The sequence below is a fragment of the Piliocolobus tephrosceles genome, chromosome 10 (genome assembly GCF_002776525.5).
Source record: "Piliocolobus tephrosceles isolate RC106 chromosome 10, ASM277652v3, whole genome shotgun sequence".
Classification (NCBI taxonomy): Eukaryota; Metazoa; Chordata; class Mammalia; order Primates; family Cercopithecidae; genus Piliocolobus; species Piliocolobus tephrosceles.
Window position 1 is genome coordinate 56,808,173 of NC_045443.1, and position 27,520 is coordinate 56,835,692.

Sequence of the window (27,520 nt, forward strand, 5' to 3'; positions counted from 1 at the left end):
CTCAGTCGGTCTCCAGGCACCGGGAGGCGGCTCCCCTCCACCACCCCCCGGGCCAGCCTCCACCGCAGTCTGTCCGGCCCCCACCCCCGGCGCGCGCTCCTCTGCACCCACAAGGGCGTTCAGCAGCCGCGCCTCCGCTTCCCGCCGCCGCCTCCTTTTCCGCTGGCTGTGGCGGGCGAGGACACGTCAGGGGCCATAAATAAATAAATAATTCCATTCACCAGTTGACAGCAAGGCGAACCGGCTGCGGCTTGCGGGGAACTGAGGGCTGCAGCGCCCACCCTGCGCCAGAGACCAGATAAAGTAAGTACAGCTGGGGAGGGAGGGGGGCGGAGGAGGAGGACGAGGAGGAGGCGCAGGCGAAGAGGAGCGAAAGCCTGCGTCTGCGACCCGAGCTGCCCGCGGAGCCGCACGCGTGTGTGCAAATAATGGCCAGCCTGTGACAAACGTGCCAACGCAGAGTTGGCCAGCGAGCCCTTATATAGACAAAAAACCCCGAAGCGGCCGCGGGAGGAGAGCTCGCGTCAGCCAGTGAGCGCCGACAGCGGCCCGGGAGCTGCTGGGCGTGCGCGGGGTCCCGGGCAAGGAACGCCCCGCGTGCTTTCGGCCGGGAGGTACCCACGCTCTCGGCTTTTACACCTAGACTCAGCGTGGCGCGGTGCATCCCAGTCTCCCTGGCTCACCGGACTCCGAGGGCTGCTTCCAGTGCGGCGTGTCTCTAGTGCGCGCCCTGCCAGCATCCGGCCCCCGAACCCCCTAGGGTAGCGTGGCTTCATTGCCACAGAAGGTGGAGGTGGGGGTGGTGAGAGTGTGTGTAGGGAACGTCTTCTCTTTGAGCAGATGATCAGGACAGGAAGAGGCTGCGAGGGGAAGACGAAATACCGGGGGATTGGGGCGTGGGGGTTGTCTTTCTTCATTTTTGGTCCCCAGGAAGGATGGCAGGGGTGGAAGCAGATGGAAAAGCGTATGCGGGCGAGGCCTGAGCCCAGGCAGAAAGGGAGCGCTGACTTGGCAGGGGTTCAAGAGGGCCTGTGCCTGCTGGGCTTCCTGGGCCACTGCATCACACTGGGGGCACTAGGCCCGGTCAGGTGGCGCCACAGGCTGCGAGCCCGCTCACGTGCGAGCCCGCTCACGTGCGAACTGTTTTCCCAACGGATGCTGCATCGCAGCTCCCTTCTCTACCCGCTTTTCTCTACTTCCGCGAAAACGATTGCAGACTGCCTTGGAAAGGGCAGTCGTGCCCAATACCACTTTCCCGGTAGGGCTGAGGAGGGACTTTTGTAGTTCCAATTCCAGGGACATTGAAATTTTACACACACACACACACACACACACACATACACACACGAGACATAGAAGAGGAAATGAGGAGTGGTTTCTCTATAATTGTTTTTTGATTGCGTTTCCTGGATAAATAAGTAGGACTAGGCTGCGTTGCGTGAGGGCTGGTTAGTGGCATTAGGACAGCTGTATTTCATGTCCTTCTTCCCTCTTGGGTCCCAAAGGAGACGCAGCAGAGGAATAAAATAGCGGGCAGTGATGAAGGTGATGTGAAAAAGACTGGACCAGAGGAAGGAGTGACTACTGGATGCCATTTCCTGTCACTCCATGCTTCATGGCTAACCCCAGTCTGAACTCAGAGGGTTGCCAACTTTCCACAGACAGGTTAGCTTGAATGTGTTGTGTCAGTGGAACCACAAGTACTAAGTATGCATTTGGTGGAGTGTGGCTGAAAAATGAGAGTTGGGTGGGGGCTGCAGAGGGCAAATGAGGGTTGAGCAAAGTGACTAATATTTAGCCCTGATGAAGCAATCCTAACTCCAGCTTCTACTTCTAACTGAGCACATTACATTTAAAGCAATCCAAGTGAGGGACTGAATGATCTCAGTGGAAAGGAAAGATTATAACCATAAGAAACTCAGTGTATTGTGTAACAACTTACAAAGTCAGAAACTATTTTTTGCAAATACATCAACAGTTTGCAGTTACATATTACCTTTTTTCCCCCAAGGCATGTTTTAATATTAAGTGATCTGAAATTTTAACACCTGTTTCCCAAAGTTCAAATTAGTGTATCCTTCTATAAATGCTCAGTTTATTTCTAGACATTCATGTGCTCTTTGATAATGTCTGGCTTATATTTTTGGCTTTGAGCTCTTTTAAAGGGAAGGAGAGAAACATTACCTAAAGAAACCTCCCTTGTCTAGAGTCATATTCCTGGATCATGGATCTGAAATAAAAGGCATCTTCAGAATTTGATTTTAATTCTGTATTCATTCACCAAACATTTTTGAGACATTCACATGGAAAAAGGGAATTAACTTTAGAACAGATTGGTTCTGCACTTTTGTAAGGTTGAGTAATTGTTTAACAATCAGGGCTTTACCTTTTTCTTATCTATAACATGAGATTGGTGGTACACACTCTGAAATGCTGTTGGGAAGACTAAAGTGTGTGGTAAACACCTAGAATATAGACAGGCTGTATTTGAGCCCCTATAATCAGTCTAGACACCCTACCAGGATTACCAAGATGAATGAGGCTGGAATTCTGTTCTCAAGAAATTCTCATATAGGCAGTCATCCAGATTAATCTTTCTCATATCCCATTTGGCTTTTAGTCCCTTTTTTTCACCTCTTGATGGAAGAAACATATATCCCAAATAACTTGAAAGGAATGCTGCAGTTGTAAGAAATGTTGGCAAGATCTGCTAAAAGGCAAATTTGAGAAGAGTGTCTTTTCTCAGGAACCTGTATTCAGCCCATTTTTTTGTTCATTAATAGTGATCCTTAATGAATAAAAACAGGTAATGAAGGACTTTTCTTCATGTTAGGAGGGGAGGATGATCCTTCTCTGAAGACTATCTTTGTCAATGAATTGGTTTCCATCGTTTGAGAGAAGAGTTTGAGCTGCAGTTTCTGCTACACCTTGGACAAACCAATCCACTCACTCCTAAGAGTATAAAGTAACTGTAGTACATAATGACTATAATGACAACTCTGTAATGCTCACCATATTCCAGGCACTGTGCTACTACTGTCTGATAGCACGTAACAACCCTGTGAGGTAGATCTGTCCATATCCATATTTACAGAACAAAGAATTTAGGCCCAGAAAGTTTCATAGCTTATTCAGCTGGTACACCCAGTAAGTGGCTGGGCTGGGACCAGCAATCCATGCGATCTGTTTGGCTTTAAGCACTATGTAATATAGCTTCTGCCTTGTGTGAAGGTAAATAAGAGCAAAGATCTTACCTGTTGTTTTCTCCATAGCCCAGTACAGTGTCTGGCATATCATGGTTCAGAACAACTGATTATAGAAAGAAGGAAAGGGGGAGGGAGGCCGAACTGGAGGGAAGTGGGGAGAGGAGGAAATAAAAATTAGCAAGCCAAGTGTCTCCTGCCTTCAACTCTGAATCTGGCAGGAAATCCAGCATGAACTCTGCCCTGGGAACAGAATATTTGAGGCTCTTTTGAGGATTCCTTTTCCTTGTCTTGCATCTAATCATCTAGTTTATGATGCTCATTTGTGCGAAATAGGAAAATATTCTCTTTGGTCTGACAAATTAGCAAAAGGTGCCTATGAAGTGCAAACATCAAAGAGTGACCTACTCAAGGTAGACAGGAAAAAAGAAAAAAAGAAAGAAATTAAAGAAAAAAAGAAAATTAAAGAAAGAAAGAAGAAATTAAAAGGGCAGACAGTAATGCAGGGGCACTGTATTTAAATTTTAGTTAAGCCACTGACTGGCTTTGTCTTATGCAGTGTTGTGGTAGTAGTACTTGTATGGTTGTTCTGAACACCAAAGAAGATAACAAAGCTGTTTCATACTGTATCTGATAAATGGAGTGGCATGCAGCAAAGAGTAATTACATTCTTTTATTGCTCTTTGTTCCTCTCCTCCCTCCAGCCCATCCCAAATAAAAAGTACCCTCCTGGTTTCCACATCTTGAAGTAATCTGTGTTCATCTGAACTACTTCGTAACTTGATCTAGGCTTCTCTTAGGCTGATTCTTACATTATTACCTTGAATTACAATTATTTGGGAAGGCATCCTGTCTCTCTTCCTGGGCTACATGGTCCTTGCGAGTAGATAGTATATCTGATTCATCTGGGAACCCCTGTAGAGCTGGTACTTGGGACAGGATAGGGCAGAGGAGGTGCTCTGAAGTCCAACCTGTCTGGGTTTTGATCTTAGCTTTGCCACTTATCAACAAAGACAAGTTGCTAAACCTCTTTAAGTCTCAGTTTCTTCATGTGTAAAAATGGAATAATAACCAATTTTATATGTTGGTTGTAAACATTGAATGAGTTAATATCTGGGAAATAGCACTGTGCTGAGCCCATGCATAGAAATAACTCAGTAACTAGTGTTAGATATTAAATATTTGACTTTACACGTTTTAGTTTGTCATGAGCATCACTGGCTTATTTTTAGTAGATTTTTGGAAACTCTGAAATGCCGAACTTTCCATTAGACAGCACAACAAAGTTGAATTGCATAATAAACTATTAAGTGGACTCCCTTTGAGAGGTCATCCTGGTTTGTCCCAGGCTTTCTCAAAACTGTTTGGATCAAAGTGATTAAGAAATACCTTGGGAAACAACTGCACACTAGTTCTCAGTGAATAATGGAATTTTTTTTTTTTTTTAACTTGTGAAAAAGCTTCATTTTCTCAATTGCTCCTTTAAATGGTGAATCCAGGGGCCGAGTCTACGTATGTGAGAGATCCGGCTATTTAAAATCATAATTTGAGAGACTAGCTTAAAATGGACAATTGTCGAGAGGAATAAATAACACTTACCACATGTATTTGGTAATTAGTAAATAAGTGGAGGGTCTGTGCATTTAGATATCAACTGTAATCATTAAAAATATGGGAGAAAATTAAACAAATTGGAGTTGACTATAATAAAACTAGTCTAGCTGGAGCTGGACTAACTGGGACTTGGGTGCATTATAGACAATTTCAACATATTCACAAATATCAGTGTTGACAAATCAAGCAAATATTTTTAGAAATAATTTTTCGCACCTAATACTAAAACTCCTGCAAATGTTTTCATTAATATTCATTGAAGTCTCAAAGGACCTCATGAAAATCCTACGGGACAATTGAACGACAGCTACAAGATACCGGCCTAAAGGTATTTCCATTAAAGGTTTTGTGCAGTTACAATAGTTCTACAAAAATGTCTATGTGGTTCAATTATAGAGTCTGGTGATTAGTTTTATATAATACTTGGCACTAAAGTAGCAACTTTCAATAGAAAATATTTTGTGTAAGTGGTGAACACAAATGAAATGTTTGTTTGGATAAATAAAGATCTATATAAAATGTTGGTATTTTGTAGAAAGCATTTTATTACAAGCATTTGCTGTTTCTCCACCTAGCACAATATGTATCTTTATTAATTAGTCAGTATCTCTAATCAGATTTTTATTGAAGCTAATATGTAAAAGAATGGTACTTTATACAAAGCAGCTGCCCTAGTATGTAATTAACTTGAAGAGCTGTATCTTTTGTAACTAGATTAGATAAGAATAAACGATAAAACTACAAAGCATACATTTGATAAGTTTCAAAGGGATGTTACTATTTATCTCATTTTAAAAATGATTTTCAAAAATTCTAGGATTTGAAGTTCCATCAATTCTTCTCAAATATGTGAAAGGCAAATTCAGTGATAAATAGCAGTCAGTGACAGTATTTTTCAACAGGTGGGATTATTGGCATTTGGAGTGGGACACTTCTTCATTGTGTAGGACTGTCTCTTTCATTGCAGAGCATTGGGTGTCTGTGACCTTTCGTAGTAAATTTGGGCTGCGATAACAAACTATAGACTAGGTAACTTATGAACAACGGAAATTTATTCCTCACAGTTCTAGAGGCTGGAAATCTGAGATCAGGGTGCTGGCATGGTGCAGGTGTTGGTGAAGGCTTCTTGTGGGTTATAGACTGCTGATTTCTTATATCTTCACATGGTGGGATGAGAGTGAGAGCTCTCTTTTATAAGGGTGCTAATCACATTCATGAGAGTTCCATCCTCATGACCTACTTAACCCCCCAATTCCCCACACCTTAATTCCACTCCTTTGGGGATTAGGATTTCAACATGAATTTTGGAGGCACACAGTAAGTCCATAACAATGATCTATCTCTGTTTTCTGTAAGTCAGTGGCTTTCCCTTAGTCATTGTAACAGTCAAAAATGTCTGTCTACATTTTAAGATACCTGTGGTGGAATGGTGATCGATATGCTTGAAAACTATTGGCCAATAAGATCAAATTGAGATTGCTTAAAAAACTATTTGGGATCAGAGTACTTTCAAAGTACTTTCAAAATTATTTTGCCTTTCATTAAAGGATGAAAATAATACCCTTATATTAAAATATTTTGTTTTGAAACAATGAGTTCTTTATTACTAAGGCATAACAACTGTTAACTTTAATAATCCGAGCATCATTGACCTCCTAGACTCCAGATTATTTGCTTTGGACTGTCAATAAACTTTGGCAGTGTTATGCTAATGCTTCTTGAACTTCTGTTTTGGCTTTCATGTGTTCTTTATTTTGTTACTTCTCTTACTGCTCATTTACTGCTGCTTCTCCAGCTCGCCTTTCACCTCCTATTCAATATAAGTATGTGTTCCCCAGTTTCTGTTTTGGGCTTTTTTGTTGTTGTTGCTGAGACAGAGTTTCGTAGTGACACCCAGATTGAATGCAATGAGGTGAACTCAGCTCACTGCAACCGCCACCTCCTGAGTTCAAGTGATTCTACTGCCCCAGCCTCCTGAGTAGCTGGAACTACAGGCGCCCGCCACCACGCCTGGCTAATTTTTTGTATTTTTAGTAGAGATGGGGTTTCACTATTTGGCCAGGCTGGTCTCAAACTCCTGACATCAAGTGATCTGCCTGCCTTGGCCCCCTACAGTGCTGGGAATATATGCATGAGCCACTGAGCCTGGCCGGGCTTTTCTTTAGCCTGCATTCTGTTGATTAACAAAGCTCATCTGCTCTTGACCTCTGCTTTCACCTCAGTAGGAATAACTCCCAAGCCATTTGCTGCAGTCCTGACCTTCCCTCAACTTTTAGGCATTTTCAGACATTTCTAGATGTTTGCAGGACAGCTTCTCTTTACTGTGCCTTTGATACTTCCAGTATCCTGTGATCTCTTCCTTCCTTTTTGTCTTCTTTCTTTCTGTCGCCCTCAATTCTTCATGTTGCTCTCGGCAGTATTCTAACGTAGAAGCTTTCTCTGGACTTGTGTACATCTGAAATAATTTTTTAAAATTATTTCCTTTTATTCTGTTGTTGCCAGAGGTTTCAGGTGCTTTTGACATACTACCTGCAGTCATGTAATAGTCTCTTAGTGGGTGTTCGTACCTCTGGTCTCTCACCCTACCATTTAATTCTGTACATGGTATCAGATACTCTCACTGAAGCACACCTCCATTAACTAACACTCCCACCACCTAGGTCCAAGGACTGACATTTTAGTCCCTTCATTACATTTGGATGTAATTCCAAATAGCTGTTTCATGTTCATCTCCCACTACCATCATACTCAACTCACATTGAACTGTCCCCATGCCTTGTCCATTCTCATACTACTCCCTACTGCCAAATCTTTGGTCATACTGTTCTTTTATCTTGAAATGAATCTAACTTCCCACTATTTCCATTTCTAGCTCTAACCTCACCTTCTAAACTGAACTGAAACACCACATTCAAATTTTCCTCTGACGCCTCTGGATAGGTAGAATAATTTTCCTAAAATTTCAGGAACATTGTGTTTACAATGTCTTATTTGTTCTTAACATCCTATTATAGTTGATTTTACATAAGTTTTCAGTTTCTGAATATTCTATAAAGTGGTAGATGTCGGGAATAATAATGTATTCATATTTACGTCATCTTTAGCATTTTGGTGGATTATAGAGTTGCAGGAAACTTGGAGGACATCTGTTTACACTTTTATGTATTGTTTTCATTATGTTCAATAAACCACCATCTATTAAGTGTACACACTGAGGAAGACTGTTCTTTTAAAGGCAGTTCTACTTGTGATTGAAATTTTCTTGCTTCTACCTAGAGTCTTTGTTCAGCTTCCTGGGGCCACGTGCAATGAATCCCTTTCCTCTTTGAATGACATACTGTACCTATGTGGTGACAGTTCACATGTCTTTTGTTTTCTCTATCAATTTAACATATTCAGTTTTTCTTCCTGTTTTTTGCATGTGACCTGGTTAAGTTCTTTATTTAAGGCTGCTCTATCATGGAGTGTTTCAGGTTTAGGAAGGTCCACAAATGCATAGAATACTTCAAGGATAACAATGGTTTTTAATGTAAATATTGGAACTATTGTTCATGATGTAACTTGTCAATATCTCTTCAGGTGAATTCAGAGTGGGAAATCAAGGTATACATAGAGATCTACCTCTGGGAGAATCCCATAGTTATCTTAGGGCTGAACTTTCCTTTCTGTGCCCACAGTTTAATAAATAAATAAATGAATAAACCACTGGAGGAATAGGAAAGCTCACTTTAACTTTTGATTATAATTAGAAATTAGCCACTCAGTAAAATTATACTGTTTTATAGATTAATGCCGTAAGTAGTAAAACAACAAATATGTCTTTTGTGTATAATAAGTGAATTTAAAGACATTGGACCAAATAAGTGGCTATTAAGTAAAGTTATGAAGATAAGCTTTAAGTAAGAATAACTTACATTTGTTGACATTTCTATATGTCAGGTATCATTTTAATACCTTACATGTTTTAATTAATTTAATCCTCACAACTTTATGAGGAAGCATTATTGTTATCCTTATTTTACAGATGGGCAGAGTAGAGAACAGAGGTGAAGTATTTTGCCCAAGGTTACACATCTTATCATTGGAAGGGTCTGGATTTTAATCTGTTGAACACAATGTACCTTTTCAATAGTATTAATTTAAAGTATTTCATGCTGCAGTAAATTTTAAGATATTCTCGGGGGGAAAAGTCTGATAATTTGTTTTTTCTTTTTTGAGATAGAGTCTCGCTTTGTTGCCCAGGCTGGAATGCAGTGGCCCGATCTCAGCTCACTGCAAGCTCCACCTCCTGGGTTCACGCCATTCTCCTGCCTCAGACTCCTGAGTAGTTGGGACTACAGGCGCCCACCACCACGACTGACTAAGTTTTGTTTTTGTATTTTTAGTAGAGAACGGGGTTTCACTGTGTAGCCAGGATGGTATTGATCTCCTACCTTTTGATCCTCCCGTCTTGGCCTCCCAAAGTGCTGGGATTACAGGCAAAGTCTGATAAATATCTCTTAAAATGGAGGCTAATCAGGTATAATGAGTTTGGGTCTGTTACAACACAAAGTCAACAGGAAAGATAAGGCTTCCTTACTATTTGAAGGAGTTACCTAGAACCAAGCTAGGAAGCTTAGAGAAAGTAACAACCTCTTATGGATTCAAGGAGGCTGGAGAACCAGTAGGGACCAAAGGAACAGTAAATCCTGGATGTCATTCCTATAACTCAGTTTGCAAGGTTGTAGGGATAGAATGCGTGAGAAGTGGCAAGACTCCCATGGAAGCCCTATGCTGTGGGTATCAGTGAGTGCATGGATAGAGTAGGGTCTGGAGAATTCTCACAGATGAGTATATATCAAATTCACAGTGAAGTGGGATTTTGAAAAAAGCCTCTGACATATTTTAAGCCATAGAATGCAATACTTTAACAACTATTTATTCCCCTGCTGTGTTCCAGACACTGTTTTGGATGTTAGAGAAATGGCTGTAAATAGAACAGGTAAGTCCTTTTTAGTCTTGAGTTACCCAGATATCAAACATCTCAAAGCAAGGTTAAGCAATTCATGTCCTTGAGCCAATTTTTTTTGTAGACCTCTCATGTCATCTTCTCTATGTAGTCAGTCTTATTCTGTAGTTATCTTTTTATTCTCTTCTCCTTTTTTTCAATCTCAGTGTCACATGTCAGATCAGAGACTTTGAAGACAGATAGATACACCTCAATGAAATTTCAGCTAAGCTACTTCTAAGCTGTTTGACCAAAATCAAGTTATGTAACTTTTAGAGCCCAGTTTTCTCATTTTGGAAATAATAAAATTTATTTTATGAGTTGTTGGAGAAATAATGTAGGTAGCCAATAAATGATAATCATAATAATGTAATTTTTATCTCTACCTTTATTTTTGTCATATATTGAGGCAGAACTTCTTTACTCCTGAGGCATTCTATTCTGTGCAAAAGCATTTATGAGTTATAATATTGGTACTCCCAGCATGACCCAAGTAGGAAGGTCAGAAAATAAACAAATATTAAAATAATGTGGATCTTTTCAAGATAGATAAAATGCTAGTTTCTGGCACATATATGAGGAGATTTAAGTGCTGATATTGATGCTGCAAAAATGTTTAAGTGGTGAAATTTTCACTTAGCTATAAAGTTAGTAATACCAGTTGGGAATACAACCTAAGGGAATTTTAAGATGGCAATTCCATTTAGACGTGATAGCGCACATAAGCACGTTTGAAAACTGCCGCAAAGAGCAAGACAATAATCATTCTGTTATAATGACTTAGAGATATTTGTTCCAATTAAAACATATGCCAACATAATTATTGATGTCATTTAAGTGTCTTCTGTGTGTTTTCTGTTTTATATATAGTATTTTGAATCCTCATATTGTCATGTAGGATAGATTATATTCATTTACAGGTAGGGAGAATAAGGACTCAGCAAGATGAGGCCAGCCATTATAGCACCCCAAGAGTCAATGCCTCAGCCAGTGTTTCAGTACAGGTAAGATGCTAATGACAACTAGATCTTGGCTCTCATACCTTAAATAAATTCAAGTCAGTAAATAATTAAGCATTGCTATATGAAGTACTCTGCAAAAATACCTGGACAAATATGTATAAGACATCTTTTCTGACTGTCATCCTCCAAAGGAGACTGAAATTTTAGAGATATTGTGCGTGTGTGTGTGTGTGACTATATATGTGTGTATATGTGTGTGTGTGTATATATGTATATGTGTGTATATATATGATTTTAGGGAGATACTAAATATATATATGTGTATATATATATATATGTCTGTGTATATATATGTGTGTGTATATATATCCATTTTATCCAATAGCATCCAGAAATGGACTCTTAAAATGAAAAACTTTTTGAGGTAGAACATAGTTAGGAATGTAACATTCAGAAGTTTATATAAATGAATATCCCAATTTGTTCTATCATGTGACTTAATTCTTTTCTATTCAAAGCATTGTGCCATTTTTAAAATGTACACACACACACACACACACACACTAATTAAAGCCACAACCCAGAGTAGGATAGGTGTCAAAATTAATGATAGAGAACATGATATTCTAGGACAGAAGTTGACAAACTATAACCCCTTGGACCAAATCCAGACCACTGCCTGATTTTGTAAATAAAGTGTTTTTGGAATATATCCATACCTGTTTGTTTTCCTGTTTTCTGTGGCTGCCTTCCTGCTGCCGGGAAAAGTTGAGTAGTTGTGACTTAGCCTGCAAAACCTAAATTTTTAATATCTGGCACTTTAGCGAAAAAAAAATATTTATTTAATCCTGCTTTAGAATTTCAGAAGATACTTTGCTTTCTGATGGAGGAATCAAAGAAGGCATTAGTGAAACAAGTGAAATTTATTTTGGAGCTGAGAGATGGGTAGTCTTTAGTTAAGAGAGGAGCTTGTCATAGTAAGTGCCACAGAACTCAAAATCAAAAGTACACTGATAGATAAATTAAGTCTGCTGAAGAATAAGGATCATATTATTGTATATAATTTATATAATGCTATAACCATTTGTCTATGAATTCTTTTGTAAGTATCTGGAACACTGATTCTTAAACTTGATGAAACATTTGAATAAACTAACTACTTAAAAGTTGTATTTTACTCAATAATCTGTAAGGCTAAAATATAATCCATGTGGAAAGTCACTGATCTATGTCTCTATTTTCATAACATGAGGGAATGCTGGATATAACACTAATATTTTTTTCTAATCACTATTTATAATAAATACTAGATACTGAGCATACAACTAAGTACCAACAGTGTCCCCAGAGCTTTTCATACCTTATCTCATTAAAAACTTGCAGTAGTCAAATGAGGCAGATGTTATTATTTCCATTTTTGTAACAGAGAATACTAGGAAACAGATGTATCAAGTAATTGACATAAGTCTACAAAACTAGTAAGTAGATCCTCTTTATCCAATAGCATCCAGAAATGGACTCTTAGAATGAAAACCTTTTTGAGCTAGAACATAGTTAGGAATGTACTTTCAGAAGTTTGTATAAATGAATATCCCAATTTGTTCTATCATGTGGCTTAATTCTTTTCTATTCAAAGCATTGTGCCATTTTTTAAAAAGTTATGTTAGCTCTTAGTACAAATGGTTCTGCAAATTTTTATCGAATATACTGATTTTTTATGGAACTATAACGTTCTGCATCCTCTCTGTTTCTTTGTCACTTTCTGTCCACAACTCTTTTTCTCTTTACCTTGCCTCTTAACATTCAGTCATTTGTAATTTTCTCCTTTTCCTGTAGTATCAGTTCATAATATTCATATAGGTGCTCATTATCTATTACCTGTTGCACAGTGTCTTTGATGTAGCAGTAAAGTGCTTGAAAGCATTTTCATGAAGTAGTGACAGCTTCCAGAAGAAAAAGAAAGAATCAATGCAACTTCCTATCAGCTTCTTGTTCTGAACTGAAAAAGGGGCAGAAACTGCAGAATTGTTTGAATATCACTAATGGATATGACAAACTAATAAGTAGATAGGAAAAGGTGAATAATTCAGAGGAAGCCACAGATAACTGAAGAAAATATAAGTCTGTGTTCCCTGTAGGCCACATTAGGTAGCATTTGTGTAAAAGTAACCTGGCCTCTTGTGCCGTGGGGAGAGCATTAATTGAACACAGTAATATCCTGGTACAGGAGGATTTATAGATATCAGATCTAAGGCTCATATACAATTATTTCCTTTTTATCATTAAATTTCTAAGTAATATATGCTGTTAATTTAAGAAATAAATACTTCTATGAGGAAATGTGTATTTTTATTTGTTTTCATTTTATTTTTGTTAATAACACAAATTTGTTACTCTACCTCATTAAGATACCTGAATCCATTTTCTACATTTATTTTCAAATGTTCCAAATAAAGGTGGGGAAGAAACATTTCCAAAAAAAATGTCACCGACAAATATTTAAATGCCTAGAAACCTAATTATGACTGTTCATTGGGATACTTCAGCATTTATGATCAAAATTATTATGTATATTTGCTCAGTTACTTTTTAAGTGTGAATATTATATAGGGGCCAAGGGAAATTTCCCCTTTACCCTCCGAAGGTTTGCTGAAAAATCATTTCACGAAAGATAGATTAGTGGAGAAAAGGCATGCAATTTATTATCATGCCCAGGGAAGAATCACCTTGTGAGTGCCCAGTATCCCAATGTAGTACAGATGCTTATATAACCTACTTCCTAGGGGAATGGAAGATGGCAAAGGATGGATGATTTTAGGGAGATACTAAATGATTTTTAGGGGAATTCAATAGGCTTGAAGAACATACAGTGTCCTGGGACAAAGGCCATTTGTACCAAAGAACCAACAAGATTTTTGTCATTAACAAAATTTTGTCAATGACAAAAATCTGTCCTGCTTTATTGACGGACTTCAGTCTTCCTTTCTGCGATATGAGTTCAGTTAATGAAAACTCAGGGAAGGGACCAGCGGTAATTGTTTTATTCTTTGGCATATTTGGACTTTAGGCAGGTAAGCGACTTAGAGAACAACTTCATTCTGTGCTTTGGGAGACATAGAAGATTGAGAGATGTGGGGGGAAGGGGGCATGGATAGATAGGGGTTTGGAGTGTTGAGGATGGTGGAGGGTGGAGAAGGTGAGAGAGACCTTGTGGTTCCTTCTGAATGTCAAAGTGCCATATTTAGGGTGTTGGTTTCTGAGCCAATTTTGTAACACTTCTATCCAACTTTTAAAATCTATGAGCTATTTTAAATTGTTTTACATTTTATTAGTCCTTTTATTCTATTAGCTCTTGTCTTGAAGCAGCAATACTTAATGCTTGCTCAGTTATGCATTCAGATAACCACTTGTGGTCTATAAAACCTAAATTTAAATATATGATTTTTTGGTACTCTCTTGGTGTCAGAAGGATTTGCAAAAGGGTTTATACACTCAGATTTTTGGAATGAGAAAAGAGAAAGTGAAGGCAGGTGACAAACTTGGTGCTAAGTGTGTGCCAAACATATAGTTATGCAGTTTACAGCATCACCTCATGCAATCCTGAATCATTCCCTGGCAACCTCAGCATCTCTATTACCTGGGCATTGCTATCTCCAATTTAGGATGGCTCTGGCTGGTTAGGAAACAAAGGTTTATTTCCAAAATCCGTATTTTCCCTTATAGTACATGTTTTCTTCCCAGGTAGAGTGGAATCCTCTCTCTTTGCACACACAGTTTATAGAAGAGGGAAATTACAGGGCAGCAAGAGAAATATTTAGGATTCTGTTCTTTTAAAATGTGGTAGCTAAAAATAAAAATCATCATATTTTTAAATGTCAGAATTACACCTGGAAGTCTTTTTCAAGAAACAAAAGGCAAACTTAAAAGAACGAGAGGCCGGGCGCGGTGGCTCACGCCTGTAACTGTAATCCCAGCACTTTGGGAGGCCGAGACGGGTGGATCACGAGGTCAGGAGATCAAGGCCATCCTGGCTAACACTGTGAAACCCCATCTCTACTAAAAATACAAAGAAACTAGCCGGGCGAGGTGGCGGGCACCTGTAGTCCCAGCTACTCGGGAGGCTGAGGCAGGAGAATGGCATGAACCCCGGGGGGCGGAGCTTGCACTGGGTGGAGATCCCTCCACTGCACTCCAGCCTGGGCGACTGAGCGAGACTCCGTCTCAAATATAAAGGAGAAAAATGTTGGCAATACTTTACTTTGTGACTCTTCCACATATACAGTTCCTCTTTCAAAAGTGTTAACCTTATAAATTTTATGTTGGGATTGATGCTAGTATCAAGAAAGCAAGTAGACACAGATAATGTTATTGGATTAGGGCTACATTTAAATAATTGGGATTTGATATTGTTTTCTTTTTTGAGTACTTGATTATACTTTATTAAATAGGTGTATTTAGCTCCAATTATACTTTAATGAGAATGACTACAAAAAAAAAACCTTAAAACCTTAATAATTTGTTCGTTAGAATACCAGAACTTCATTATAATTTGAAATTCAGTGTAAGAGTTCATCTTAAACCTATTCCAGAAGATTTAGGAAGTCCCTCATTATAAACAGTCTAGCTCTTAACTGTAGCCCTCTGATAGGAAACATAAAGATAGTGCTGTAATGCTGTCCCAGCATACATATTTAAAAACATGTTTCTTTAATAGTAATACACTGTCCTGAAATACATAATTGAGATAATATATGTTTCTAACTGTGAGGCAGCTGAGTTGAATGACCGTATGTCTTGTTTATGTTTTGTCTTAGGTTGGGCTGCTATAACAAAACACCAGAGACTGAGTGTCTTATAAACAACAGAATTTTTTTTTTTTTTCACAGCTCTGGAGGCTGGCAAGTCCAAGATCAAGCTGGTGGCAGATTCAGTGTCTGGTGAGGGCCTCCTTTCTGCTTCACAGATAGCAGTGTTATACTAGGTCTCATTTATAAGGTCACTAATTCCATTCATGAGGGATCTACCCTTAGGACCCAATCATCTCCTCTATTAGTCTGTTCTCATGCTGCTATAAGGACATATATGAGACTTGGTAATTTATAAAGGAAAGATGTTTAGTTGACTCACGGTTCTGCATGACTGGAGAGGACTCAGGAAACTTTAACAGTGATGTTAGAAGGGGAAGCAAACATGTCCTTCTTCACATGGCAGCAGGAGAGAGAAATGAGTGCTGAGCAAAGGGGGAAGCCTGTTATACAATCATCAGACCTTGTGAGAACTTGCTCACTATCATGAGAACAGCATGAGGGTAACTGCCTCATGATTTAATTATTTATCACTAGGTCCTTAACATGACATGTGGGGATTCTAGGAACTACAGTTCAAGAGAAGATTTGGGTGGGGACACAGACAAACCATATCATTCTGCCTCTGGCCCATCTCAAAACTTATGTCCTCACATTTTATAACACAATCATGCCCTTATAACAGTCCCCCAAAGTATTAAGTCATTCCAACATTAACTCAAAATTCCAAGTCCAAAGTTTCATCAGAGACAAGGCCATCCTTTCTGCCTATGAACCTGTAAAATCAAAAGCAAGTTGGTTACTTTCTATTAATAGATACAATAGGAGTAAACACACCCATTCCAAATGGGAGAAATGGACTAAAACAGAGAGGTTATGGGCCCCATGCAAATCTGAAATCCAATAGGGAAGTCATTTAACCTTAAGTTCCAAAATGATCTCCTTTGACTCCATGTCTTGCATAGAGGTCATGCTGATGCAAAGCATGGGCACACACAGCCTCGGGCAGCTCCACACCTGTGGCTTTGCAGGATACAGCTCCTGTCACAACTGCTTTCACTGGCTGGCATTAAGTGTCTGCAGTTTTTCCAGGCACATGGTGCAAGCTGTCAGTGGATCTACAATTCTAGGGTCTGGAGGATGGTGGCCCTCTCCTCACAGCTCCAGAAGACAGTGCCCAGTGGGGACTCTGTGTGGAGGTTCCATCTCCACATTTCCCTTCCTCACTGTCCTAAGCAGAGTTTCTCCATGAGGGCCTTGCCTCTGAAGCAAACTTCTGCCTCGACATCTAGGCATTTCCATACATCCTCTGAAATCTAGGCATAGGTTCTCAAACTGCAATCCTTGACTTCTGTGCAGTCACAGGTGCAACACCACGTGTAAGACGCCAAGGATTGGGGCTTGCCCTATCTAAAGCAATGGCTTTGTCTCTAACTTGACCCCTTTAAGCCATGGCTGGAGCTGAAGCAACTGATATGCAGGGTAACATGTTCCAAGGCTGCATAGAGCAGAAGTCCCTGGGCCCTGACCACAGGACCATTTTTCCCTCCTGGACCTCCACACCTGTGATTAGGAGGAGCTGCCATGAAAGTCTGTGACATGCCCAGGAAACATTTTCCCCATTGTCTTGGTGATTAACATTTGGCTTCTTGTTACTTATGCAAATTTCTACAGCCTGCCTGAATTTCTCCCCAGAAAATGGGATTTTCTTTTCTATCACATCATCAGGCTGCAAATTTTCCAAACTTTTATGCTCTGCTTCCTCTTGAATGCTTTGCTACTTAGACATTTCTTCCACCAGACAACCCTAAATCATCTCTCTCAAGTTCAGACTTCCACAGATCTTTAGGGCAGGGGCAAAATGCTACCAGTCTCTTGGCATAACAAGAGTGACCCTTACTCCAGTTCCTAACAAGTTCCTTGTCTCCATCTGAGACTACCTCAGCCCAGACTTCATTGTACATATTACTATCAGCATTTTGGTCAAGGCCATTCAACAGTCTTAGGAGGTTCCAGACTTTCCCACATCTCCCTGTCTTCTTCTGAGCCCTCCAAACTGTTCCAACCTCTGCCTATTACCCAGTTTGAAAGTCGCTTCCACATTTTCAGGTATCTTTACAGCAACACCCTACTCCTGGTACCAATTTACTGTATTAATTTGTGCTGCTATAAGGACATATTCCAGACTGGGTAATTTATAAAGGAAAGAGGTTTAATTGACCAACAGTTCCTCACAGCTGCGAGGCCGCAGGAAACTTACAATTATGGTGGAAGGGGAAGCATACACATCCTTCTTCATATGATGACAGGAAGAAGTGCTGAGCAAAAGGGGGAAATGCCCCTTATAAAACCATCAGGTCTTATGAGAACTCACTCACTATCATGAGAACAACATGAGGGAAACTGCCCCCATGATTAAATTCCACCCTCCAGGTCCCTTCCATGACATGTGGGGATTATGGTAACTACAATTCAAGATGAGATTTGGGTGGGGACACAACCAGATTATATCACCTCCCAAGGGCTCCATCTCCAAATACCATCATGTTAGGAGTTAGGTTACAACATATTAGTTTTGGGGACATATATATTCAGTGTACAGCAAAGTTTTGTAGTGTCTAATAGTATTACAGTATGAGTGGAACTTTACAGTTGACAAGAGAATCTGATCCATGCATTGGGAACTAAAATATCTCTTCCTTGACTCTGAAAAGATACACAATCAAGGAAGTGTGGGAAGACTATCAGGTAGAAGATACATACTACCCACTCAGTGGTATTTTATAGGAGAGAGATGATGGGGAAGAAAAGGAAATACTTCATTGTTAATTGAGAACTTTTATGGTTTGCTCAAGAGCATGGAACATCTGTGTTTTAGGCAATCAATATTTAAGTTGTAATTTACCAAAGCTAAGAGTCTATGACCAACAATTCAAACAAAAAGTTATGTAAATGAGGTATTTCTGTATGAATATGGTTTCTTTCATAAAAGCAGAACTAGAGATACAAGATGATGAAGAACATGCTAAGATTATGAAGAGTAATATTGTTAAAACCCTTACTGAATGAAACAAATATGATCTACAAATGGCAGGTCCATTCTGGTCCTGATGCAGCATGTGCTCCCAGATAGTCTATTGGAGTGAGAGCCTTTTTTTTTTTTTTTTTTTTTTTTTTTGCAGAATCTCACTCTGTCACCCAAGCTGGAGTGCAGTGGTGTGATCTTGACTCACTGCAGCCTCTGCCTCCTGGGTTCAAGCTATTCATGTGCCTCAGCCTCCTGAGTAACTGCAACTATACGTGCTACTAATTTTTGTATTTTTAGTAGAGATGGGGGTTTCGCCATGTTGGCCAGGCTGGTCTCTAACTCCTGACCTCAGATGATCCACCTGCCTCAGCCACCCAAACTGCTGGGATTCCAGGCATGAGCCACTGTGCCTGGCCAAGAAACGTTTTTACATGCACTATATTGGCTCCGGAAAATGACCATCTCTTGTAATAAATCATTAATGATTTCAAATGAAGTGTTTTGTATGTGTTCTTTATGCTATTAAAGGCATCAGAATAATGTAATACAGTTGAAGTGCCATAATTCTTTATTTCATTACATAATCAAACTTTACTTTGAGAAATTATATATTCTTTGCCTGTACAGCTGCTGTAATTTGAATGTGTCTTTTTCAAAATCTACATGTTGACACTTAATGGCCATTGTGATAGCATTATGAGGCAGAGCCAGTAAGAGGTGATTAGTTTGTGAGGGTTCCTGCCTTATGAATAGGAGTCAGGCCCTTATATGAAAGAGGACCCAGCAGGGCACGGTGGCTCAAGCCTGTAATCCCAGCACTTTGGGAGGCCGAGGAGGGTGGATCACGAGGTCAGGAGATCGAGACCATCCTGGGTAACATGATCAAACCCCATCTCTATTAAAAATTAAAAAAAAAAAAAAATGAGCCGGGCGTGGTGCTGGGCACCTGCAGTCCCAGCTACTAGGGAGGCTGAGGCAGGAGAATCACTTGAGCCTGTGAGGTGGAGCTTGCAGTGAACCGAGATCTCACCACTGCACTCCAGCCTGGGCCACATAGCGAGACTTCGTCTTAAATAAATGAATGAATGAATGAATGAATGAATGAATGAATGAATGAATAAATAAAAGAGGTTCCATGCAGCGTTTGGGCCTCTTGAGCTTCTATTTTCAGCCTTTTGAGGATGCAGTGTTTCCTTTCTGTAGGACACAGTAACAAAGCACCATCTTGGAAGGAGAGACAGGGCCTCTCACCAGATTCTAAACTTGCCTGTGCCTTGCTCTTGGGCCTCCCAACCTCCATAAAGATAAGAAATAAATTTGCATTCTTTATAAATTACTCATTCTGTGATATTGTTTTTATAACAGCACAAACAGACTAAGAGAACAGGTCTCTCCTTTTCACATCCATGAGAAGTCTCTCAAATTCCTAGAAATCTGAAAATGAAAAAAAAAAAAAATAAAACCACATATCATTCACCAATTTTTCAGCATAATTTTGTTTCAGTTATGGCAGTGATTTCTATTAAAAACTTGCTCTTACTTCATTTGACATTGACTTTTACCTTTTTAATTTTTACATTCTCTTGTAAGAGGAATTTTCTGATAAGATTTAAAAGAGGCATATGGAAAGGCCTATGTGTCAAGACTGGCAGACACTCAGATGCTGAGTGTTTCCTGCATCTGTGAAACTATCACACTGTATAGCAACACACCTGTATCAGTAATAATACCAGCAAATTACCAGGCATTCTTCCCTTTGGTGACTGTTCATGCTCTTGGAGTATTATGGATATTGTTGCCATTGCCTCAGAAATCTGCTCTTGGACTATTGCTGAGAACAGTGTCCTAAACAGCATAAAGATACTTGTGTAGCTGACAGTGTTTTCTGGACATCACTTTACTCATGAGAGATGCAAATCTATCCTTGCAAACTCCAAAGTGCCAGGAAATCCGAAAGAGAGTCTGCTGGAACCTGTTTGCTACCTATCTTGCACCCTGGCCTGGTTCCTGCTCCATGACTTGACTCTGTTGGATCTTGGCATTAACTCTGGCCAGGACCAGGTGACTGTTCCCTGTAATGCCCTTCAATTTCACTGGAAGGGGAAACTACAGATAATAGTCATGGGAACCTAACAGTTCCCAGAAGCCAGCCTGACAAAGGAAAACATAAAGCACACACAAACAGCATGATGCCTGAGGTAACTGGCTTGTTGCTTTACCACCCTGGGCCTGTAACCTTTAGGTATAAATACATAGAGTAGGGATATTATTGTACAGCATTTTGCTTGGCATATAACAGGAAAATTGAAGGCACTTATTAAAGTATTTACTGAAGGTGGGAAGCACCCTCATAGTAACTAAATAACATCATTTTGTGGAAATTTTTTCTTTTACTTCTTACCCAAGCATTTTGTCATTTACTTTGAGCAAAAGTAAAGAGAATTAAACAATGATAACAATTTAAAACTCATTTGTCATGCAGTATTCTGGGTAGACCATTAAACATGCCTAAATTTGCATTTATTCTCTGTAAGTTCTTACATTTTTCTGCATTTATTTTAAATTTGATAAATATTTTAGCTTTTTTAATAAAAAAATTAGATTTTTTTTAAATGCAAAAAAGAAATATGTGCATTTGATTTTTAAGTTATGTTATTTGCCTTCAGTTGTGCAAATATAGGCCCTTTGCCTTAGGACTTTGCTTCACTCAATTCCTTAATTATTCAAGTGTCTTAAGTCAGCTGTTTGTGAGGGTAAAAATAACGAATGTTCAATAGAATGACACAAGAGGACTGGATAACTTTTATTCTGGAAAAAGTATAGGGCATGGAAATTAAACGAATTTTATTTCCAGGGTGAGACTATTATATGAGGAGAACTATGATACATGTAATTTATTTTCACGTTTTCCCAACATTCATTATTTAAAAGGTTACTAGAACTTATTTCTACTATGGCAGTTAATAGCGTATTTTTTAGCATCATTACCCAGTTAAAAATCATATTCTGCCTGAGAACTTACTTAAGAGAAGTTTTATAGGTTTTGTTATATGTTATAGCGTAAATGCATTATTTGGATAGGTGGCCGGCTAACAGTATTACGTAATTAATCTAGATTTTTCCAGTGAATATTATTTTGAGTTAATATTGTGTATGAACAAAATCGCTTCTGTATTTTAGTATTATTGTTAGCCTCATTTCTCTGCAAAATAGGGAATAAAAAAATTAATCTGCCTGTATTCCTACTCTATTCTGTGAGCCTTTAGTCATGTGAATATATCACCTAAATTAGAGTACATTTGTAAAAATTATAAAGGCAAAATGATTTCTTCTTATTAAATACGTGCACCCTTCTCATCCATTTGATTAATATACTCATAAAATCCTGCTTGATATTGGACAGGCACTAGGCTCCAATCTATAGTCTATATTCAGACAATTGATAGGTTTAGAGATTTTCAAGCTTATTTGATTATTGATGCCGTTTTTATGGAAGATTTTAGTACATTGGTATTTTATGGAAGGCTATTTAGGAAACATTGCCTTAAGGAAGGACCTTTGTCTTTATAGACAAACTAGAATTTTGAAAATATTATTTATAATGCCTTGTACATACCTGAAGAGTACTTAAATTTGGATTTCATTTTCACAGTTCTAAACATGTGACCTGATCTCAGGTGATTTACAATGCATATCAAAGTAGGCTCTGTGCTTGTTTTCATAATAAAAATCACAAATATCAGAATCATATGATTTATTCAAATTTTAATATGTATGTAATAATAGCAAAATAATAACTTGAAATTATTGAGATCCGAATTAATTGTTGAGACCTAAGGTCTGGTCTAATTGACTCAAATAATTTAAATTGAACATCCTTAGGCAATAAATGTGAAATCACTATTGTTTTATTATTGGTAGAATCACTCTATCTTCCCAAACTTTGGAGTTTTAATAATTAGAAAAAGCATTTTACTGACATCTTAATTTTCCTTATTTCTGTGCATTGCCATATCATAGAGGCAATTTAAAATGTTGAACTCGTTTCCTGGTACAAGCTTTTAATTACTGAAATATAGCCATATTTTACTATTGTTAACTAACTGTGACTCAGTTTTTTGTATCCTTGAGATTTTTTTCCCCTCATTGGAGCAAAGACATTTAGATTATATTGCAGGAATAGTGAATATTGAAATCATTTCCTGATATCTTTATCCCAAATTATCTTTCTTTTTAGAGCCATAGTATTATAGCTTATATTGCTACATTGCTTATCAGTACCATTTATGTGCTTATCAGGTACACAACTCAGCATCCCTAAATAATTTTTTTCACCTCATTCGAAAGCTTTATCCCACATACCATGTACTCAAACATTTGTTAAACCACATGGCTAGCATAAATTGCTATACTATTATAAATGTAATACTTTTTCTATCTATGTTTCCATATAATCTCATTTCATTCTTTCTACCATAAGAGACCTGTGAAATTACAAATAACATTTTATTCAATAATGGGGCAAAAAAGATAAGTAAAAGTCACCTATATTCAAGAAACACAAGAGTAAGTTTCCTAAATTTTGGCTAATGTTTGCCAATCTACTGAAATAGCTGGAATTTTCCTTCCACAGTTTTTGCACTCCGCACTGTAATTAAAATACATATTATGGGAAACTAATTCTTATAAAATAGAATGCTCCCTTCCAAGTCCAAAATACATCATAATTTGTAGTCTTAATTGTTCATTAATCACACTCTTAAGGTGTGTGATCTTCCCTTTCCAATAGTTATTCTGGTAATAAAGTACATAGATACTATGATCAAGAACTTTCAAAGAGAAATGGTATCACTAGCACTGTCATCTCCTCCTCCCTGACTGCAAATCATTTTTTTTTTTCTGAATTTTGTGGAAATCACCTATATTCTGTAAAATTTTGGCATAATAAATGATATATTTGATATTAGAAATTATATTTTACTTGGCAATTGACTGCGTTTTCTATGTAAAGTTTAATGCCGATATAGTTTTGTGATTTTTCTGCTCCTGTATTTTCCCATTTGCAACACTTGATTATAAAGAAAATTTCCATGGCTCTGTTTTATTTCTCAACTACTTTAATAGCCCTAAATGTTAAATGTATCTAATGTGAGCATTTAACCTTTTAGAGTGACTTCACACTTTAACGTGAACATTTTACCAAATAGTTTTTACTCGAATGAACATTTAGCCTTTACCTAATCTGATTTACAAGACATACCGTATTCCTTTTTGGATTTGTAGGATTCAAACAGGGAAATTTACATTCCTGATTTGCATTCAAGACTTCATTTCAATTTAATATCATGCATTGTATTACACAATCTCTGTGTAAAATTGAATCGTGCAATCAAAGAATCTTAGAGGTTATTTAGCCCATTATTTTACCCAGTGAATTAGTCTTACTGAATCCATGAAATGTGATTATCCAGTTTCAATTAAAAGGTTTGCAAGCATACAGTGACCTCACCACCTTACAAGCGAACATTTTTCCTCAGCTGGCTTCATTCGTTCATAATGTTATTTTAATATTATCTTGAGAGGTAAAATACATGTAATTTGAGTTCTTTGTGTTATTTACATGTTTATAAATCTACAAATTAGAAACATTCACACCAGAAAGGCAAGTCTTTGACTTCCTGCTGACAGATTTTAAGAGAATCTGTTCCTACCCACAGACCAGGTGAAGATAGCCATGTGTACCTCACATGACATGGACTGAGTATGCCAGAGGTTATGGGCACTACAGTTGTGAGATACTGTTATCTCTGAGCTGGTAGCTCTGTTGACCTGTGCAAATGGAATAAATTGCTGGGCAAGGAGAAGAATGGAGCGTATGTTCCAAATAAGCAATTATTATAATGATTTACATTGATTACTGTTCCAGGCACTATCTTAAACACTTTACATGTGTCACTTTGTTTAATCCGTACACATGAGATAGGGACCATTATTACTTCAGTTTTTACAGAAAACAATCCAAAGCACTGAGGCTTTAAGTGACTCACTATAATTCACAAAATTAGTAAATAATAGAGATGATGTTTGAGACTAGACACTCTAACCCCAGATTGCACACTTTAGCTCTTAGGTGATGCTAATAGCAACTGAATTGTTCCTTATAGAGACAGAGAGGGCAGCTGCCTGACAACACTCTGCAGCTGAGTTCTATGTTGATACTGTTGTTGTTTTCTCCTCTTTTTCTTAAAAACTACATTGTGTGGATTTTGCTTTTTGCAACCATTGGTCCCTGCTTATGAAGAAGGTTTGGATATTCATGTTATTCTGTTTTGCCATAGTAAAGAACTCTGAGTATTATAGATTCATTGTTGAGATTCTAGATACAAAACAAAACTGATTGACTTGGCAATTATTTACTGCTTCATAAAAAAATACTTTCCTCTGGAAAAAAAAATTACAGTGAGATAAGTTTACAAAAGAGGAAGACAGCACAAAATGGTCCACATTAGAATTAATTTTAAGGAAGTAGATATCAACTAATTGACCTTGCCTGTGTGTTCAGGGTATGCTTTTGCCCTGTGGTATTTGGAAGTCATAGTATTTATTTTTGCATTTCTGTCAGCCTGGCAAGTTGATGACTAAGGCCTTTCTAACCACTCCTGTTCTTGGTTTTGTGAAAAGAATAGTGTCTGTGCTTTCACCCTCGTGACAGCAGGATAGCATAGACATTGTGTGTCTACACTGGAAGGAAGAGAAAATAGGAAATTGGCAACAGAAATGATTGAGAGTCTGTGTAGCAGAGGAGGAAGTAGAAGGCAAGCATTTGTGAGGAAGAGAAATGAAATGTATGATAAGAACATGGCTCAAAAGGGAAGCATATGGGAGTATTAATCAGAAACCAATAAAATTAAGCACAAAAGTTCACCCCCTCCAAACTGGGAGAAATATTTATAGTTTTTATTAATCACAGTATTACTTTAAAAAATTATCCTTCACACCAGTGTCCAAGATTATGGCCTTCTATTTTCCTTAGCTATGCAAAGTTGGCCCATCTGTTGTATTTTCAAGCCCAAATACAATCTTTTTTGATGCAGAATATATAATTAAACAGCCTCAGCCTAAGATCTGAGGAACTAGTGAAACTAACCTGGAATGGAGTGCCCCATTAGTGACCACTGGAGGGTTTCATTTTTAGCAGTGTTTTTAAATAACAAGTCTGAGGCAAGACTTGGTGCACTGTGGTTTATCCATGGGTCTCCACCATTGTTCTCTAAAGTCTAGACCGGAATTTTTTTTGGTAAGTTATAGGCCTGCATTCATGACCTTGAATTTCATGTTCCTCTGTTATTAGGGTTAACTCATGACTGCTCTGCACACTGATTGATTGTAGAAATCTGTCTCCCAATCCCTGTATTATAGCACTGCCATGTTGTTGATAGTCTTGTTTCCTGGATCGAGCAGTCCTTGAACCCCATCTGAAAGCTGAAGTCTGACTACTATAAAATGATCATGTCTGTGATGATTTCTGGTTTCCCTGGACTATAGGCTACCACCCATAATTCACTCTCCATCCATTGGGCCGGGATCCTTGTTTACGGTGTGGATTCTTCCTAATTATTAGTAGTCATTGTCCTATGTTTCTTAATATTTAATCTGACTTGAATGTCTTACTTCTCTGTGTACCATTTAATGCTCTTCACTTTGTACCAGAATTGCCAGGCTACTAATTGTTTTCCTCTCATTCTTAGATTACAAGGACCTTCAGAGACAAAACACTTAGATTATGTAGTATGAACATAGTTTTGTTTTGAATTTTAAGGTATACAAACATTACTTTTTAACATTTAACAATTATTAAAACATGAAGTCTTTATATGTGTAAAGACTTCAAGGATTTCAAATTTTATATGCTAAGAAAGTATGATTTTTAAAAATCATGTCTATGGTTTTATTTAGCTGGGGAGGTTGGGGTGGGGATGTGGGGTGGTGCTGAGTAATACTTATTCATGAATTTCAGTGATTGAAATCTGAGGAAATTATGCATTTTAGTTATATTTACAATATTTCCTCATATGTTTATAACTCTGTCTACTTTTTCCATTCCACCGTCCAATCACACACACTTTTGTGGTCTCTGATTCTTCTAACTGAGGTAAACATAAGATTAATGCCTTAGTTACTGTCAACTTCTACACTCAGAGTGAAACGTGATGTGAATGCACTATGGCCCTCCCAAGTATTTTGCTGTGTACTCAAAATAAGATGAAGATAAATTATTAAGTGAGCTGGAAAACTATATTTTAATGAAGGATAAGCTAACATTAGAAGTATCAATTTAATAACATGTTCAAACATTATTCTCAACCTACTTATATGTTGCTGGGCTTCTGTGTAAGCCACTGTAGTCTTTTCTCCAGGCTGAAAAAACATAGGTGGTGGCCGGGCGCGGTGGCTCAAGCCTGTAATCCCAGCACTTTGGGAGGCCGAGACGGGTGGATCACGAGGTCAGGAGATCGAGACCATCCTGGCTAACACGGTGAAACCCCGTCTCTACTAAAAAATACAAAAAAAAAAACTAGCTGGGCGAGGTGGCGGGCGCCTGTAGTCCCAGCTACTCGGGAGGCTGAGGCAGGAGAATGGCGTAAACCCGGGAGGCGGAGCTTGCAGTGAGCTGAGATCCGGCCACTGTACTCCAGCCTGGGCGACAGAGCAAGACTCCGTCTCAAAAAAAAAAAAAAAAAAAAAAAACATAGGTGGTTGTTCCCCCAGTACTCTTGATAATTTAAAATAGAACACAGAACTTGGTCAAACATTTTAGTCCTACATATATTGATAAAATGTTAGACTTCAATTATCTTTTTATTTCATCAACGAGAATGAAGCACCTTATGAATCTTTCATCTATTTTTCTATGATTGTTT

General features: G+C 38.3%; 1 protein-coding gene across 3 annotated transcripts in view; it reads left to right on the forward strand.

Annotated features, from left to right (window-relative positions):
- The window catches only part of SLC16A7 (solute carrier family 16 member 7), a 170,342-nt gene continuing 142,822 nt past the window's right edge, over nt 1-27,520 (forward strand). Inside the window, exons 1-3 of one of the 3 annotated variants that reach the window (XM_023210625.1) lie at nt 87-303; nt 9,757-9,798; nt 15,653-15,703. The gene's annotated coding sequence lies outside the window, so the exon portion shown is untranslated. Of the gene's footprint in view, nt 304-9,756; nt 9,799-15,652; nt 15,704-27,520 lie in introns of all 3 variants that reach the window. The other 2 variants (XM_023210626.1, XM_023210624.1) reach the window with 2 other exon arrangements.